The sequence below is a fragment of the Aotus nancymaae genome, unplaced genomic scaffold (assembly GCF_030222135.1).
Source record: "Aotus nancymaae isolate 86718 unplaced genomic scaffold, 86718_ANA_hifiasm-v0.15.2.pri h1tg000040l, whole genome shotgun sequence".
NCBI classification, from domain to species: domain Eukaryota; kingdom Metazoa; phylum Chordata; class Mammalia; order Primates; family Aotidae; genus Aotus; species Aotus nancymaae.
The window spans coordinates 24,686,485-24,692,484 of NW_026988454.1; positions in this window are offsets into that span (position 1 = coordinate 24,686,485).

Consider the following 6,000-nt stretch of genomic DNA (forward strand, 5'->3'; position numbering starts at 1 on the left):
CCCATTTATCTGTACTTCAAGGGTGAAAGTTAGGACATGTCCCTTTGAGAGGCCTGGGCATGGGAAAAATCTTCAGTATTGCAGAAAAGATACTTCTGAATTATTTTTTATTCATTATAAATATAGCATATTTGTGATACCAAAACGGGAAAGTTTTTTAAAAACATTTCCCCCACACTCTCCACCCAGAGAAAACACTGGACATTTTAATATATTCCTGCAAGTCTTTTTACAATATAGACTTAGCTCGTTGTGACATACTGTATAACAACTTGCATCAGAGAGATTTCTTCTGCCTCAAATTTAACAAAAATTTTCTCTTACTTAAAATGTAAAAATCATGTTTAATGATTGCATAGCACAACATCATATGGACATATTTTGCTTAAACTTTTCTTTGTTTTTGGATATTAAAGTTCTTTTTAAGTTTTCAGCACTATAAATACACAGTCATGTCTATATTTTAAATTGAGAAATCTGCTTTTTTAGGATTATATGGAACTCAAAACCAATTAAGAAACTACACTTCTAGAACCTACTGTGTGTTGTTCATGTGTGTTTATATGAACTGAGGTGACAAGGAGAGTTCTTTTACCCTGGAGAGTAGTTGGGAAAGATTAAGTGAAAGAAGTAGGTAAAAATTACTTTTTTTGTCCTTACAATGAATGCTCATTACAGCTTTTTCAAATTGCTATAGATACAAAATGCAGTGCCAATGCATTTAATTAATCAGGTATGCTTTTTGTGTTTGTTTTGTGGGTTGTTTTTTGTTTTTGTTTGTTTGATTTTTGCTATTAACCAGTAACAGTTGTTCTTTACAGGCCAAATGAGCAGCAGCTACTAGTGGTTATGTTGATGCTGCAGGTTTTCACTGATTTTAAAATGGACTCTATTTGCTACAGAGAACTCTAAGATTTCTAAACACAGAGGATTCTATAGAGAGTCTTTAAAAAGAGTTAGAAAAATTAGTGTCTAGATGAGTCGTGAGTCATTGCATGATCTCATACAGATGTGAAACATCTCCATCACTCTCTAGTGCTAGAAGTGCATTTGCCTGTGCTTCTCATCAAGCTTGGAATGTTCTCTCTTCATGTGCATGTATCCAAATACAGCACATTGAGCAAGACTCAATTAAGTCCACTTGGTCTGACAGTCCCTCTTTGGGACATATGATGTGGCCATCCTGCTCTGAATGGTCCAGCTGGATGGCTCACTGGTGACGCAAATCCTACATGCATTCATTATACTCATTATTTCCTCCTCAAAAACGGACCCACTGCAGTTAGAAAAGTCAGGACAGAGCCAGATGGCCTGTGGGTACCAGTCTCTTAATGGTGCTAAAATGTCCCTGGGAGCTAGCAAGTTGAAGGTAATATACTTACTAGAATTTTTCTCAGGGAGACTACTGTATGATGTTAAAAGAAATGTTATCATAAGCTACTTGGGTGGATGGATGGTGGTCACTGGTGAGAGAGACTTTCTAAAGCATTCTAGAGTGACAATAAATGATTGTAAAACCACCACCCCCGATGGGTGTATATTGCAGATGGAATTAGTCAAGATGACATCATGCTAGAGTGGGGTGGGCCTCTTATGCAATATGACTGGTGTCCTAGAAGACAGAGACAACAGGGAAAATGTGCTGTGAAGGCAGAGACAGAGATTGGAATGATGAAGAGCCCAGGAATCCCAAGGACTGCTGCTGTAATTCAAGTAATTGCACAGTTTTTGTTTTGCTGCATGGAGTATTTAGGAGTTGGAGCAGAGCCAAATTGCTCTAGGTAGTAGAGAAGAGGTGGACACTGCTACCAGAGGACCTTTTTCTCCAATCCTTCTAGATCCTTCTAGAATAGAAGCCTTCAGCCTCTATTCTAAATAAGTGTTGAATATTTAAAGGATATAATAGTCACATTCTTTAGAGATCAGGCATGTATCATAATTAAGTAAAGCTAGATGTAAGGTAATAGGGCATAATTGAGTCTCTGAAAAACTGGAGCAAATGCCATTTACTTTTTTAGTAAACACATTTCCATTTAAATATTTTAAAATTGTGTCAGCCAAAAATAAAAATTAAAAAAATGCCCACCTTTGTGCTAGAGTCAGCTCATGGGCTGCAGTTGGGATTTCTGGATTATTTTTTTTTGAAAGAGTTCCCTGTGAATATCTTACTCACAGTGTCTGCAGGACCCTGGCCAGCCCACCTCAGAATCTTATTCAAGCCCTCCTTCTTATCTGTAAGAGTTAAGTCTATTTTGGCTGGAATCGACAACTCTATTTCTTTTTTATTTTTTATAATTTATTTATTTTACTTTAGGTGCATACTATATCTGGTATTTCTCATGTTATCCCATCCCTCCCTTCCCACCCTCCATTGTCTCTCCCCTACCCCCCTACAACTGTCCCGTGTGTGATGCTCCTCTCCCTGAGTTCACGTGGTCTCATTGTTCAACACCCACCTATGAGTGAGAACATAACGGTGCTTGGCTTTCTGTTCTTGGGTCAGTTTGCTGAGAATGATGGTTTCCAGATTCATCCAAGTCCCTACAAAGGACATGAACTCATCATTTTTTATGGCTGTGTAGTATTCCATGGTGTATATGTACCACATTTTCTTTGTCCAGTCTATCATTGATGGGCATTTGGGTTGGTTCCAGGTCTTTGCTATTGTACACAGGGCTGCAGTGAACATATGTGTGCATGTGTCTTTTATAGTAGAACGATTTATAGTTCTTTGGGTATATACTCAATAGTGGGATTGCTGGGTCAAATGGAATTTCTATTTCTAGATCCTTGAGAAATTGCCACACTATCTTCCACAATGGTTGAACTAATTTACACTCCCACCAACTGTGTAAGAGTGTTCCTATTTCTCCATATCCTCTCCAGCATCTGTTGTCTCCCGATTTTTTAAAGATTGCCATTCTAACTGGCATGAGATGATATCTCAGTGTGGTTTTGATTTGCATTTCTCTAATGACCAGTGATGATGAGCGTTTTTTCATATGCTTGTTGGCCTCATATATGTCCTCTTTTGAAAAGTGTCTGTTCATATCCTTCACCTACTTTTGAATGGGGTTGTTTGTTTTTTTCTTGTATATCTGTTTTAGTTCTTTGTAGATTCTAGATATTAGCCCTTTGTCAGATGGGTAGATTGCAAAAATTTTTTCCCATTCTGTTGGTTGCCGATTCACTCTAATCATGATTTTTTTTGCTGTACAGAAGCTCTGGAGTTTAATTAGATCCCATTTGTCTATCCTGGCTTTTATTGCCATTGCTTTTGGTGTTTTAGTCCAGAAGTCCTTGCCTATGCCTGTGTCCTGGATGGTTTTGCCTATGTTTTCTTCTAGTGTTTTTATGGTGTTAGGTCTTATGTTTAAGTCTTTGATCCATCTGGAGTTAATTTTAGTGTAAGATGACAGGTAGGGGTCTGGTTTCTGCTTTCTGTACATTGCTAGCCATTTTTCCCAACACCATTTATTAAACAGGGAAGCCTTTCCCCATTGCTTGTTTTTGCTGGGTTTGTCAAAGATCAGATGATTGTAGATGTGTAGTGTTTCTTCTGGGGTCTCTGTTCTGTTCCATTGGTCTATGTCTCTGTTTTGGTACCAGTACCATGCTGTTTTGATTACTGTAGCCTTGTAGTGTAGTTTGAAGTCTAGCAGTGTGATGCCTCCGGCTTTGTTCTTTTTGCTTAGGATTGTCTTGGCTATGCAGGGTCTCTTGTGATTCCATATGAAGTTTAAATGGTTTTTTCCAGTTCTGTGAAGAAAGTCATTGGTAGCTTGATGGGGATAGCATTGAATCTATAGATTACTTTGGGCAGTATGGCCATTTTCACGATATTGATTCTTCCTAACCATGAGCATAGAATATTTCTCCATCTGTTTGTGTCCTCTCTTATTTCGTTGAGCAGTGGTTTGTAGTTCTCCTTGAAGAGGTCCTTTATGTTCCTTGTTAGTTGTATTCCTAGGTATTTTATTCTCTTTGTAGCAATTGTGAATGGGTGTTCGCTTTTGATTTGGCTCTCTGTTTGTCTGTTATTGGTATATAGGAATGCTTGTGATTTTTGCACATTGATTTTGTATCCCAAGACTTTGCTGAAGTTGCTTATCAGTTTGAGAAGATTTTGGGCTGAGATGATGGAATCTTCTAGATATACAATCATGTCATCTGCAAATAGAGACAATTTGACTTCCTCCTTTCCTATTTGAATACCCTTTATTTCTTTTTCTTGCCTGATTGCTCTGGCTAGAACTTCCAATACTATGTTGCATAGGAGTGGTGAGAGAGGGCATCCTTGTCTAGTGCCTGATTTCAAAGGGAATTCTTCCAGCTTTCACCCGTTCAGTATGATATTGGCTGTAGATTTGTCATGTATAGCTTTTATCATTTTATGATACGTCCCATCAATACCTAGTTTATTGAGAGTTTTTAGCATGAAGGGCTGTTGAATTTTATTGAAGGCCTTCTCTGCATCTATTGAGATAATCATGTGGTTTTTGTCTTTGGTTCCGTTTATGTGATGGATTACATTTATGGATTTGCGTATGTTGAACCAGCCTTGCATCCCCGGGATGAAGCCTACTTGGTCGTGATGGATAAGCTTCCTGATGTGCTGTTGCAATCTGTTTGCCAGTATTTTTATTGAAGATTTTTGCGTCGATGTTCATCATAGATATTGGCCTGAAGTTTTCTTTTTTAGTTGAGTCTCTGCCTGGTTTTGGTATCAGGATGATGTAGGTCTCATAAAATGAGTTAGGGAGGATTCCCTCCTTTTGTATTGTTTGATACAGTTTCAGAAGGAATGGAACCAGCTCCTCTTTGTACGTCTGGTAGAATTCGGCTGTGAACCCATCTGGACCTGGACTTTTTTTGGTTGGTAGGCTATTGATTGCTGCCTCTACTTCAGCCCTTGTTATTGGTCTATTCACAGTTTCAGCTTCCTCCTGGTTTAGTTTTGGTAGAGTACAAGTGTCTAGGAATTTATCCATTTCTTCCTGGTTTACTGGTTTATGTGAGTAGAGCTGTTTGTAGTAATCTCTGATGGTAGTTTGTATTTCTGTGGGATCAGTGGTGATATCCCCTTTATCGTTTTTTATTGCATCTATTTGATTCTTCTCCCTTTTCTTTTTTATTAATCTGGCCAGTGGTCTGTCTATTTTGTTGATCTTTTCAAAAAACCAGCTCCTGGATTTATTGATTTTTTGAAGGGTTTTTGTGCCTCTGTCTCCTTCAGTTCTTCTCTGATCTTAGTTATCTCTTGTCTTCTGCTAGGTTTTGAGTTTTTTTGATCTTGCTCCTCTAGTTCTTTCAATTTTGATGATAGGAGTCAATTTTAGATCTTTCCTCTCTTCTCTGGTGGGCATTTATTGCTATAAATTTCCCTCTTGATACTGCTTTAAAGGTGTCCCAGAGATTCTGGTAAGTTGTGTCTTCATTCTGGTTGGTTTCAAAGAACATCTTTATTTCTGCCTTCATTTCATTGTTTATCCAGTCGACATTCAGAAGCAAGTTGTTCAGTTTCCAAGTGGTTGTGCAGGTCTGAGTGTGTTTCTTGATCCTGAGTTCTAGTCTGATTGCGCTGTGGTCTGATAGACTGTTTGTTATGATTCCTGTTCTTTTGCATTTGCTGAGGAGTGGTTTGCTTCCAATGATGTGGTCAATTTTAGAGTAAGTGCAATGTGGTGCTGAGAAAAATGTATATTCTGTGGGTTTGAGGTGGAGCGTTCTGTGTATGTCTATTAGATCTGCTTGGTCCAGCTCTGCATTCCAGTCCTGGATATCCTTGTTAATTTTCTGTCTTGTTGATCTGTCTAATATTGAGGAGTATTGAAGTCTCCCACTATTATTGTGTGGGAGTCTAAATCGCATTTTAGGTCATTAAGAACTTGCTTTATGTATCTGGGTGCTCCTGTGTTGGGGGCATATATATTTAGGATAGTTAGCTCTTCCTGTTGGATTGATCCTTTTACCATTAAGCTCTGACTCTAGTGGGTTGTG